The 12,273-nt window shown below is 43.5% G+C and overlaps 1 protein-coding gene across 7 annotated transcripts in view; it reads right to left on the bottom strand.

Moving 5' to 3' along the window:
• Positions 1 to 12,273, bottom strand: part of GJC2 (gap junction protein gamma 2) — a 57,927-nt gene that overhangs the window by 22,492 nt on the left and 23,162 nt on the right. The window contains exon 1 of one of the 7 annotated variants that reach the window (XM_039365266.1): positions 6,640 to 6,752. The exons of the other annotated variants lie outside the window; for them this stretch is intronic. The gene's annotated coding sequence lies outside the window, so the exon portion shown is untranslated. Of the gene's footprint in view, positions 1 to 6,639; positions 6,753 to 12,273 lie in introns of those variants that run through there. 7 annotated transcript variants of the gene reach the window in all.

Consider the following 12,273-nt stretch of genomic DNA (forward strand, 5'->3'; position numbering starts at 1 on the left):
GGCTACTCCATCAAACTCTCTGCCAACGAAAACACCCCCTGGGATGGGCGGATGAGAAGGAAAAACCAGGAATAAATAAATTGCTGTAGGGTTGTTCCTTTTTCTGTGTTCTCTGTCCAGGAACAATCCTGCTAAAATCAAAAGGAAGAGACAGGGAAAAAAATTAAAAAATAAAATGGAGGGGGTCCCTCATACAGCTCAGAAAAGAAAAGAAAAAAATCACATTTTTTTCTGGGCAACGGCCAAAACGGCGCTTGGAAAAGGTCTGGGTCGTGTTAAATGCGTCGTTGTGCCTTTCGTGTCACTCCCAAAACTTAAATAACAGGAAATAATTTCTCCTATCTGGCTATTTTGCTGAGTTCCCACCCCGATTTTTAATATCCAGGGCTCTTATTATTAAAGAAATGGAAGGAAACGGAGGGCGTTTAAGAGAGCTCTGGGTCAGCCCCACATCCCCTTCTTCCCGGCACGGCCCTGGGGTGGGATCCAAAAGGCACAACTGGTTTGTTCAGGTATTTGTAGTTTGTGTGTGTGTGTGTGTGATTTTTATTAAGTTTCATTATGTTAAAATTAAAATGGTATATAGGGCTTCCTGCCTGCGCAGGGGGTTTGAAGGTCTTATATACCAAGGTCCCTTCTAACTTTTTTATTTTTATTTTATTTATTTTATTATTTTATTTATTTTATTATTTTATTATATTATATTTTTTATTTTATTTTATTTTATTATTATTATGGATCATCGCACAGTCAGCCAGATGTTCAGACTGGATTTGGCATTTTGTCTACCTATCGAGTCCTTACCCAGGACCTGGGATAGGCAGATGTGGATGTTTGATGGTATTACAGGTATCATCGCAGGATGGAAGCAGTTCCTAGTAAGGCCGCCTTTTGCAATTGACTAATAGCTAATTTGTCAATGCCAATTATGTTCAAGTGGTGCTCCAGTTGTTTTGGGATTGCACCCAAGGCGCCTATTACTATTGGTACTACCCTTGCTTGCTTTTGCCACAGAATTTCTATTTCTATTTGTAGGTCTTTGAATTTTGTTGTTGTTATTATAAAATAAATAAAAGTTAGAAAAATAAGAAAAGGAAAGGGAAAGAAAAAAAGAGCACAGGTAGTCCTTGACTAACATCACAACAGAGGCCAACATTTGCTAAGTGAGATATTAAGTGAGCTTCGCCCGAATTTATGACCTTTTTTTACCACAGTTGTTAAGTGAATCACTGAAGTCTTAAGTTAGTAACATGGTTGTTAAGTGAATCCGGCTTCCCCCATTGACTTTGCTTGTCAGATGGTTGCAAAAGGGGATCATGTGACCCCGGGATGCTGCGACCGTCATCAATACGAGTCAGTTGCTAAGTGTCTGAATTCTGATCACGTGAACATGGGGATGCTGCAACGGTCGTAAGTGTGAAAAATAGTCCTAAATCCCTTTTTTCAGTGCTGTGGTAACTTTGAATGGTCACTGAGCAAACTGTTTTAAGGTGAAGAGAGGAAAAGAGAGATGGGAGACATGTTTGGAGCGAAGGAAGGAGCAGCTGGCACTGCTCGAACCCAGACCCTGGAGGGGAAAGTTCCCCCGGCACCTGCCGAAGGATTGGTCTGTGCAAGTCATGGCTGCAGGATCCCCTTATCTATCTATCTGTCTGTCTGTCTGTCTGTCTGTCTGTCTACCATGTATTTATCTATCATCATCTCTCTCTCTCCCTCTCTGTTTACCGTGTATTTATCTATCCATCATTATCTATCTATCTATCTATCTATCTATCTATCTGTCTGTCTGTCTGTCTGTCTGTCTGTCATCTATTTATCTGTCTCTGTTTGTCTATGTCTGTCTGTCTGTCTACCATCTATCTATCTGTCTGTCTGTCAGTCTACCATGTATTTATCTATCATCTATCTAGCTAGCTGTCTGTCTGTCAGTCTACCATATATTTATCTATCATTATCTATCTATCTGTCTGTCTGTCTGTCTGACATCTATCTATCATGTATTTATCTATCATCTATCTAGCTAGCTGTCTGTCTGTCTCTGTCTACCATGTATTTATCTATCATCATCTCTCTCTCTCTCTCTCTCTGTTTACCGTGTATTTATCTATCCATCATTATCTATTTATCTATCTATCTATCTATCTGTCTGTTATCTATCTATCTGTCTCTGTTTGTCTATGTCTGTCTGTCTGTCTGTCTACCAATCTGTCTGTCTGTCTGTCTGTCTGTCAGTCTACCATGTATTTATCTATCATCTATCTAGCTAGCTGTCTGTCAGTCTACCATATATTTATCTATCATTATCTATCTATCATGTATTTATCTATCATCTATCTAGCTAGCTGTCTGTCTGTCTGTCTCTGTCTACCATGTATTTATCTATCATCTCTCTCTCTCTCTCTCTGTTTACCGTGTATTTATCTATCCATCATTATCTATCTATCTATCTATCTATCTGTCTGTTATCTATCTATCTGTCTCTGTTTGTCTATGTCTGTCTGTCTGTCTACCAATCTGTCTGTCTGTCTGTCTGTCAGTCTACCATGTATTTATCTATCATCTATCTAGCTAGCTGTCTGTCAGTCTACCATATATTTATCTATCATTATCTATCTATCATGTATTTATCTATCATCTATCTATCTAGCTGTCTGTCTGTCTGTCTCTGTCTACCATGTATTTATCTATCATCTCTCTCTCTCTCTCTGTTTACCGTGTATTTATCTATCCATCATTATCTATCTATCTATCTATCTATCTATCTATCTATCTATCTATCTATCTATCTATCTATCTATCTATCTATCTACCTACCTACCTACCTACCTACCTACCTACCTACCTACCTTCCTACCTATCTATCTCCAACGTGGGTGGGTCCCCATGAAAAAGAAATGGGAACAAAGATTCATAGCTAGCTCTTTTCTGGGGTTTGACTTCGAGGTTGCAAAGAGTTCCTGAGCGGAGGGTTGCCCAACTTTGCAAAGAGGCGAACCGAAAAAACTGCTGGGACCCTTGTCTTCGCAGAGAGCACAGCCCACGGAGGCACGGGGAGCGAATCGGTAGCCCTTTAAGGATGACATGTACTCCTCGACTTATGACCATTTGCATCGGAATTACAACAGCACTGGAAAAAAGAGTCTTACACCTACGACCATCGCCGCATTCCCGGGGTCCCGTGATCAAAATTCAGATGTTTAGAAACCAGCATGCACAGGTAGTCCTCAATGTACAACAGTTCATTTAGTGACCATTCAAGGCACACTAAAAAAATGACTTACAACTGTTTTTCACAGTGATGACCGTCCCAGCATCCTCCCATGATCACGTGATCAATATTTGGATGCTTGGCAACTGACTCATATTTATGACGGTCGCAGTCTCCCGGGGTCATGTGATCCCCTTCTGCAACCTCCTGACAAGCACAGACCATCGGGAATGCCAGATCCACTTAATAACCCCACTACTCACTTAACAACTGTTGTGATTCACTTAACAACGGTGACAAGAAGGGTCGTAAAATGGAGAAAAACTCACTGAAAAACTTGCTTAGCATCATAAATTTTGGGCTCCATTGTGGCCGTAAACCTATACCATTCCAGACAAATGGCTTGTGGTCATAACTCAAGGACTAAGTGTATTTGGCCCCTGCCTTACACACACGCTCGTGCAAACACACCCATTTCTATGGGGATACACGGGGCTGACCTTTCCCAGACACCATCTTCCCTGTTGCCATTGTTCTCCCTGCCACGCAGATGTTTGGCGCAAAAACCGCTGAACAATTTCCCGCACATCTGCCTTACGGAATCAGCTGCCTTCAAGAGCAGTGAGAACAATTAACCAGTGGAACAACCTGCCTCCAGAAGTTGTGAATGCTCCAGCACTGGAAGTTTTTAAGAAGAGACTGGACAGCCATTTGTCCGAAATGGTTTAGGGTTTCCTGCCCGAGCAGGGTGACCTAGATGACCTCCAAGGTCCCTTGCAACTGTTATTCTATTCTATTCTATTCTATTCTATTCTATTCTATTCTATTCTATTCTATTCTATTCTATTCTATTCTTATTCCTATTCTATCCTATCCTATTTTATTCTTATTCTATTCTTCTTCTATTCGATATTTTTTTCCTATTCTATTCTTCTTCTATTCCATATTTTCTATCCTATCCTATCCTATCTTATCCTATTCTTATTCTATTCTATTCTTCTTCTATTCCATATTTTCTATTCTATTCTATTCTATTCTTATTCCTATTCTATCCTATCCTATTTTATTCTTATTCTATTCTTCTTCTAGTCCATATTTTCTATTCTATTCTATTCTATTCTATTCTATTCTATTCTATTCTATTCTATTCTATTCTATTCTATTCTATTCTATTCTATTCTATTCTATTCTTCTGTTCTGTTCTGTTCTATATTCTATATTTCATTCTATTCTATTCTAAAAACCTTCTTTTGCTTCCCTCTGGAAAGCAAAGGACCCAACAGGTATTCTTGGACTTATGACCATTTACAGGAAATCCTCAATGAACGACCATGAATGAGCCCAAAATTTCCGTTGCTAAGTGAGGTAGTTGAGTGATGCCCCGTCTTACGACCTTTCTTGCCACTGTTGTTAAGTGAATCTCTGCAGTTGTTAAGTTAGGAAGGGGGGGTGTAAAGCGAGTTTGGCTTCCACAATGACCTGGCTTATCAGGTCACAAAAAGGGATCCTGGGATATCGCCATCGTCATAAATACGAGTCAGTTGCCAGGCGTCTTGAGTTTTGGTCGTAGGCCCAGGGGGATGCTGTGATGTTCATAAGTGTACAAAGAAGATCATAAGTCATTCTTTTTGTCGTTACTTAGCTCAGTAAACGAGAGGTCATAAGTTAAGGACCAGCTATATATTCCCCCCCCCCCATTGTTTGTACGGTCCAAGAAACCCCAATTTTTTTCAGCCTTCATTTTGAAGGGAGGGTGGGGGGACTCTTAACAGGCAGACTTGGGGTGTCCACTGCGCCACTCAAAATGCTGAAACAACCAGCCTCTCCCCCAGGCCCTGTTTAGGTCTAGACCCCACCCAGTTGGGAGCATGGCCTTCACTGACACTGGGTGTTACTGTTGTGCAGAGGTGCATAAAAGGACTGCTTGTCAACCTCAGCAAATGTTAAGTTGGGAAAGATGGAGAGGAGGAAGAGAAGGAGGAGGAGGGGAAGGGGAAGGAGAAGAAGAAGGAGAAGAAGAAGAGGAGGAAGAGGAAGGAAGAGGGGAAGGGGAGGAGAAGGAGGAGGAAGGAGGAGAATAAGAGGAGGAGGAGGAGCAAGAGAAGGGGAAGGAGGAGGAAGGAGGAGGGGAGGAGGAAGGAGAAGGAGAAGTGGAAGGGGAGGGGAGGGGGAAGGAGGAGGAGGAGAAGAAAGAAAAGGAGATGAGGAAGAAGGAAAAGAAGACGAAGACGAAGACGAAGAAGAAGAAGGAGGAGGAGGAGGAGGAAGAGAAGAAGAAAAAAAAGGAGGAGGAGGAGGAAAAGAAGAAGAAGAAGAAGAAGAAGAAGAAGAAGAAGAAGAAGAAGAAGAAGAAGAAGAAGAAGAAGAAGAAGAAGAGGAGGAGGAGGAGGAGGAGGAGGAGGAGGAGGAGGAGGAGGAGGAGGAGGAGGAGGAGGAGGAGGAGGAGAGGAGGAAAAGTTGAAGAAGGGAAAGAATGGGAGGGGAGAGGGGGAAAGGGGAAGGAGAAGGAGAAGTTGGCCATAAATGACCTATTGGAAGATTTGAAGCATCTGCTTCTAACTTCTGGGGCAAAAAAACAGAATAAGTTCACTCCATTCTCAGTGTGACAGTCCTTCAGATATTCAACAATCCCTATCATACCTTAATTTTTTAGGTCATAATTGATTGATACATTGCTTTTCGTGATCCACACTTCTGTGCTTTGATCTGGCTGGTCAAGAATTAAATCAAAATTCTACTCTCATTGTATCTCCAGACAAGCATCTCTCTGAGAGATTTCAGTGTACCCAAACCTTAATTTTTCCTTGCACACTTTGGGTTTTAGATCCTTTAGACTGTTCTCCACTTTCATAATCTTTTTTTGAAATTGCTCCAATTGGACAGCGTCCTTGTTGGTGCCAAAACTGGACAGTTATCCAAGTGGGCTCTATCCACGAAGGAAAAAAACGGAGGACACAGACCTCCTGAGGACTAAAAAATACATGCACACTGTTTTACAATTGCAAAATTTGCAAATCTAATTAATATTCAATGGGAACAAAAGATAGGTGGCCACAAAGACAAATGTACAGATAGACATTTGTACCTCCCACACCTGGACAAGATAAACAAGAAATGGGTAAAGTAAGTCAATAGAATAGAATAGAATAATAAAATAACATAATACAATACAATACAATAATTCTATCAAGATGCATATATAAAGAAAATTTGCAAGGGTTGCAGATTGCAAAGGTTGCAGATTGCAAAGGTTGCAAAAATTTGGAGGGTGGCATGAAGGGGACTTCAAAACTCTTTCCAAATTGCAAAATTTGTTAACAGAGAGATTGAAAGGAATTTGCAACTTGATCCAGGGATACAGGGTAGCTGCTCTGCAGAGATCTCCCTTCTGAGTAGAGAAGGTAACAAAGACACCTGGCAGGTAAACCTACCTTTCCTGGAAGATCTGGGGATGGAGCACCTCAAGGCAAAGCCAGAGAGAGAGAGAGAAAGAGAGACGTTGTGTGATTCACAACATGCGTCCCGAAGCTGATGCACCAGCAGGCTCGAGAAAAAGACGGCAAGGATATTTCCTGGAGGTATTTACATAGATGTCTCTGTGCACACACACCACACACACACACACACACACAAACACACACCACCGGAAGAGCCAGCCAGCCACACACTCACATGCACGGCCGCACAAATGCTGGAGGCAAGTTGAGTTTGCGCATCACTGCTCCCAGGTGGGACCCATAAAGCATCTCAAGGGCAAGCAGTGTAAAAAGATGCCCTTAAACATCTCTGCTTCTCAGCCTGGGCCACAGGAAGATGGGCGGACTTTGACTCCCAGAATTCCCCAGCCAGCATGCTGGCTGGGGGATTCTGGGAGTTGAAGTCCTCCCCTCTTAAAGCATGCCGGCTGGGGAATTCTGGGAGTTGAAGTCCTCCCCTCTTAAAGCATGCTGGCTGGGGAATTCTGGGAGTTGAAGTCCTCCCCTCTTAAAGCATGCCGGCTGGGGAATTCTGGGAGTTGAAGTCCTCCCCTCTTAAAGCATGCCGGCTGGGGAATTCTGGGAGTTGAAGTCCTCCCCTCTTAAAGCATGCTGGCTGGGGAATTCTGGGAGTTGAAATCCACCCCTCTTAAAGCATGCCGGCTGGGGGATTCTGGGAGTTGAAGTCCTCCCCTCTTAAAGCATGCCGGCTGGGGAATTCTGGGAGTTGAAGTCCTCCCCTCTTAAAGCATGCTGGCTGGGGAATTCTGGGAGTTGAAGTCCTCCCCTCTTAAAGCATGCCGGCTGGGGAATTCTGGGAGTTGAAGTCCTCCCCTCTTAAAGCATGCCGGCTGGGGAATTCTGGGAGTTGAAGTCCTCCCCTCTTAAAGCATGCTGGCTGGGGAATTCTGGGAGTTGAAATCCACCCCTCTTAAAGCATGCCGGCTGGGGGATTCTGGGAGTTGAAGTCCTCCCCTCTTAAAGCATGCTGGCTGGGGAATTCTGGGAGTTGAAATCCACCCCTCTTAAAGCATGCCGGCTGGGGGATTCTGGGAGTTGAAGTCCTCCCCTCTTAAGGCATGCTGGCTGGGGAATTCTGGGAGTTGAAATCCACCCCTCTTAAAGCATGCCGGCTGGGGGATTCTGGGAGTTGAAGTCCTCCCCTCTTAAGGCATGCTGGCTGGGGAATTCTGGGAGTTGAAATCCACCCCTATTAAAGCATGCCGGCTGGGGGATTCTGGGAGTTGAAGTCCTCCCCTCTTAAAGCATGCTGGCTGGGGAATTCTGGGAGTTGAAGTCCTCCCCTCTTAAAGCATGCTGGCTGGGGAATTCTGGGAGTTGAAATCCACCCCTATTAAAGCATGCCGGCTGGGGGATTCTGGGAGTGGAAGTCCACCCCTCTTAAACCTCATCTAGAGGCAGAGTTCAGACATGTGGTGTGTGTTTGCATATTTGTGTGTTTACGTGTTCACACACGTGGGAATGCGTTTGTTTAATGGCACCCACTCATTAAAAATCTATCCGCACCACCCCCTCCAACACTCAGATAAACTAAAAGTCACACAATACAGGTAGTCCTTGACTTAGGACCACAACTGAGCCCAAAATTTCTGTTGCTCAGCGGGGCAGTTGTTAAATGGATGTTGCCCCGTTTTACAGCCTTTCTTGCCACTGTTGTTAAGGGAATCGCTGCAGTGGTCAGGTCAGTTTTTTCAGAGCTACTGTAACTTCAAAAGGTCACTTAAATATATGGTTTTAGATTGAAGACTATCTATAGCAGCCTTTTAAACCCTTACAAAGGACTGGTCAAATACAGATTTTAAACCTGAATAAGCCTCACTTGCAATAAAGTGGGCTGTCTCGAACCAGGACCGAATCTGGTTCCCAGACTCCATTTCTTTCACGATCTGCTCAATAAATCTCCAAATCTCCTGGTGATTTCGTAGCAGTTTATAACCTCTAATGCAAAGGCTGCTTTGTTTCAAAGTCAACCATATCTGGCCTCGGAACCCCAATTAAAAAGCTAGCGGACGAGGTCACAAAACACTGTGTGCGTCTGCATCGGGCCTTGTGAACGATGTCACTTGAGGGGGTGCCAAACAAACAGAACCTTGTTGGCTGCAAAGCGCCTGGCGGTACGTTGACGGAGCAATCTCCGGCTTCCACCTTGCACAAGAGGGCCTGTTTTGGAGAACAAGGGCGGAGCCAGCAGGAAGGGCGGGAGTGAAAGCATAAAATAAAATAAATATAATAAGATAAAAAAAATGAATAAAATAAATAAATAAATAAAAATAAAATAGTAAAGTAGAATAGAATAGAATGATAAAGTTAAAAGGGACCTTGGAGGACATCCAGTCCAACCCCCTGCTCAGGCAGGAAACCCTATACCATTTCGGACAAATGGCTGTCCAGTCTCTCCTTAAAAACTTCCAGTGTTGGAGCATTCACAGCTTCTGGAGGCAGGTTGTTCCACTGGTTAATTGTTCTAAATGTCAGGAAGTTTCTCCTTAGTTCTAGGTTGCTTCTCTCCTTGGTTAGTTTCCATCCGTTGTTTCTCATCCTGCTTTCAGGCGCCTTGGAAAATAGCTTGACTCCCTCTTCTTTGGGGCAGCCCCTGAGATACTGGAAGACTGCTATCATGTCCCCCCTCGTCCTTCTCTTCAGTAAACTAGACATACCCATACCCCCTCTCACAGTTACTGCTATTGAGCAAGGTACCACCTACAGTACACTATACTTGTACATTTGGTTTTTCTTGCCTAAATGTAGAACCTTGCTTTTTCCACCACTGAATTTCATTTTGTTAGGTAGCGCCCAGTGTTCAAGTCTGTTCAGATCTTCCTGTATCCTAAGCCTGTCTTCTGGAGGGTTGGATGTTCCTGCCAGCTTGGTGTCATCTGCAAATTTGATGATTTCCCCATCTATCCCCTCATCTAAGTCATTGATGAAGATATTGAAGAGTACTAGGCCTAAAGTGTAATCTTGTGGCACCTCACTGCACACTTCCCTTCACATGGATGTAGTTCCATGAAGGACTACACATTGAGGGAGGTTGGTCGGCCTGTTATGAATGCATCTGGTGGGGAAGTAAAGTAAAATAAAATAATAAAGTAAAATAAAATAAATAAAATAAAATAAAAAAGAATAAAATAAAATAATAATAAAAAATAGATATCCCAGAGAGATTACCAACTTGGTCTTGAATTAATAACCAGGTACAGGTAGTCCTCAATTTAAGGCCGATTTCGGTGGCTAAGCAAGGCAGTTGTTAAATGAGTTGTACCCGATTGGATGACTTTTCTTTGCACTGCTATTAAAGAAATCACTGCAGTCGTTAAGTGAGTCCTGCGGTTGATAAGCAAATCTGGCTTCCTTTCATTAACTCTGCTTGTCGGAAGCTGGCTGGGTAGTTGCAATGGGGAATCACATGACCCTGGGAGAGTGCAACTGTCACAGGTACATGTCAGTTTCCCAGCTCCTCAATCTGGATCACATGACCAAAGGTGATGCTGCAACGGCTGCAAGTAGACTGATTTAAAAATTGTCTTGCTTAGCAACAAAAGTTTTGGGTTCCACTGTGGTCATAAGTCAAGGGAGGGTTTACAAAAGGTCCCTTTTATTATTCGGAGGAGGAGAGAAGAGTTCCCTGCCTGAGTGGGGGGTTGGACTAGATGACCTCCAAAGTCCCTTCCAACTCTGCAGTTCTGTTAAACTCCAAATCTTACAAAATAATTACAAAATAAACAGTGCAGATAATCCTCCCAAACCACACACACAGCTAGTGTTCAGCTTACGACCACAACTGAGCCCAAAATATCTGTTCCTAAGCGAGACATTTGTTAAGTGAGTTTTCCCCGTTTTACAACCTTTCTTGCCACGGCTGTTAAGTGAATCACTGCAGTTGTTAAGTGAATCACACAGTTGTTAGCTGAATCTGGCTTCCTGCTTATCAGAAGGTCACAAATGGGAGTTACGTGATCCCGGGACACTGTAGCCGTCATAAATACGAGTCAGTTGTCCAGTGTCTGAATTTTGCTCACGTGACCCTGGGGATGCTGCGACGGTCGTAAGTGTGAAAAATGGTCTTAAGTCCCTTTTTTCAACACCGTTGTAACTTTGAACAGTCACTAAATCAACCGTTGCAAGTTGTGGATTACCTCTAGTGTTTCCCAGAGGGCAAAATGAAAATGCATCTCTTTAGGGAAGCAGTAGAAACAGTCCTTGACTTACAACAATTCACTTAGTGACTGTTCAAAGATAGAACAGCACAGAAAAAAAGGTGAATTATGGCCGTTTCTCACACTTATGACCACTGTAGCCTCCCCATGGCCATGTGATCCAAATTCAAACATTTTGCACTTATGACGGTGACAGTGTCTTGGGTCATGTGATCCTCTTTTGCGACCTCCTGCCGAGCAAAGTCAACCAGATTCACTTAACGACCACATGACTAACTTAATATCTGCGGTGACTCACTTAACCACTGGGGCAAGAAAAGTCGTAAAATGGGGGGGAGAAACCTCAACATTTTCACGCTCCATTGTGGTCATAAGTTGAGGACTACCTATAGGCAACCACGCACGCTGACTTCAGTCACGAAATGGAGCGTCGTAAGTCGAGGACCACCTCTGGAGCACCACTGCATTTTATTTCCTAAGGGGGGGATAGTTTTCCCGCAGCCCCTTCCCTTATTCCGAATGAAATTTCAGCCTCAGCAAAATATAAAATAAAATAAAATATCTCCCAATCCCGGGGAAAGCAAGCAAGAAGGAAAGAAAGAACAGGCAATTATCCTTCTATGTGTCATCATCCCTCCGGCGAACAATGGAAGGGTCAGTTCCTGTGTGGGCCAGCAAACAGCCCTCATTTCAATAGGTGGAAACCAGGCGTATTGCAACACCCAGTTTATGAGTCAAAGCGAAGCAATGTGGGGTCTGCGCGCCCCGTTGCCCTCCGGAGTCTTAATGAATTGGAAAACAGCAGCAGCAGGAAATACACCGATTTTGTCCTAAAAGCCCCATCATCCTGTTCGAGAAGGACTCTGAATTTTCCACTGATGGAAATTTAAATTTTTTGGCCAGGGAAACGGAGGAATTAAGGGTCCCGCCGGCCAAAGGGGAGAGGCTGGCAGCGATGCGGAGTCCTGATGGATTCAGGAACGAGGCCAAGAGTGTGTCTTTACGGGACCCACAGAGGTCCGGGTTGAATCCGGTGTTACGGGGAGAAGGTTGAGAAAGGATGTGGAAAGGGGCCAAGGGTTTTTTTTTTGTTTGTTTGGGGGCAGGGGGAAAAGTCTGAAATTCTTCAACCTTTTCCAAATTTTTCTTTGAATTAGAAGATAGCCCCACTGTGTTTACACTTGGGTCCTTCTGGTTTGAGGAATTCCGATTTTGGGGGAAACCAGTGAGGGCCAGTAAATGGCATCCTCCCCAAATCATATCCATCCGTCTGTCTGCTGTCTGTCTGTCTATCTATTATCTCTGTCTATCTATCTCTCTCCCTGTCTGTCTGTCTGTCTATCTATCTATCTATCTATCTATCTATCTATCTATCTATCTATCTATCTATCTATCTATCTATCTATCTATC

Source organism: Crotalus tigris, unplaced genomic scaffold (assembly GCF_016545835.1).
Source record: "Crotalus tigris isolate CLP2741 ecotype Arizona unplaced genomic scaffold, ASM1654583v1 scf7180000020019.1302030, whole genome shotgun sequence".
NCBI classification, from domain to species: Eukaryota; Metazoa; Chordata; class Lepidosauria; order Squamata; family Viperidae; genus Crotalus; species Crotalus tigris.